Genomic DNA, 1,388 nt, shown 5'->3' on the forward strand with positions numbered 1-1,388 from the left:
CAAAAAAATAAAAATTTGAATTCAAGATTTTCTTTTAATTTTTTTGTCAAAAGTCAACAGTTGACCGGTCAACTGGCCAGCTGTGGACCGGTGAACTGTGATCGAAGGGAGCGAAGAAGGAGGCGATCAAGGGAGCGAAGCAGGCGATCCTGGGCCGGCCCAGTTCACAGCCGCGTGGGCGCCCGAACTGCCAACGGGCGCTAAAGGCGCCCGTTAGGAGCTCCCGTCACTTCCAGTCCCGGCGCCGGCGATCTTTGGCTGAACTTGGACGTGAGACGCGAGGAACGACCACCTTGGGCCGTCCAGCGAGCCACGGGCGGCGCACCACGAATTGTCCGTCTACAACTCTGAATCAATCGATCAATACTACTCCCTTCGTCCGAAAATACTCGTCATCAAAATATATAAAAAGGATGTATCTAGATGTAATTTAGTTCTACATACATCTTTTTTTGTCCATTTTGATGACAAGTATTTTCGGACGGAGGGAGTACTATACTAGTCTACACTTTGTATCTGATCCAACACAAGGCAACGCCCTGCACTTTCTTTTCTACTTCTACTTGTTTGTTTTATGAGCAAAAACTGCAATACACTTCATTATTTTCAACCTTTTCTCTCACTGGCAATATTAGGTTTTAGGATGTATAGGAGATTATTTTTATTAAGAATAAGAATTGCATATTTTCCTTTTCTTAGCAATAGATTTATTTTGTCAGGTCTTTGGTTTGATAAATAGATAAATTTGTGAAGAAGTGGCAGTCCAACTCAAATGTTGCAAATTCCCCACAGCAATCACCTGCAAATGAGGAAGAACAAACTCCTATTGATGCTCGAGCAGCTTTGGAACGTGTGTTAATTAATAGCAATGCAAGGCAGCGCTCAGCTAAAGAAAAAGTCGAAGTTGATACATCTAATCTTCCGCCAGATCCTGCAAATCGCATACCAATTTACCAGTATAGTGCCAAAGTAACGTGATGATGTGTGAAGAGCATACCTCCAGAGAAGTACGATGTTTTTTATTCCTGTTTATGATCTAAAAAATTATTAGTAAAACTTGACATCACAAGGTTTTAATCCTGGCACCGCCACTGTCCTCAAACCTCATGTCCCTCTGTGATCTCCCCATTCGCACCCATTTAGCAGCGGCCTTGTACCTAATTGTTCATGTTATGTTACTGATCTGCCAACTAAGGCACCTAAACGTTTTGGTGACCGCAAATCCCCACCGAGCCCTCTGGATAGTTTCTCTTTCGGGGGTGTTTGCTACCGACATATCATCTTGTTCAACCAAAAACAGTCATGTCTTCTTATGGATGTCTTCACTGGTGTTAGTATCTTGACTCCACAACTACTGGTCGACGGATACATTCACCTCTACGACTACG

The sequence above is a fragment of the Triticum dicoccoides genome, chromosome 5B (assembly GCF_002162155.2).
Source record: "Triticum dicoccoides isolate Atlit2015 ecotype Zavitan chromosome 5B, WEW_v2.0, whole genome shotgun sequence".
NCBI classification, from domain to species: Eukaryota; Viridiplantae; Streptophyta; class Magnoliopsida; order Poales; family Poaceae; genus Triticum; species Triticum dicoccoides.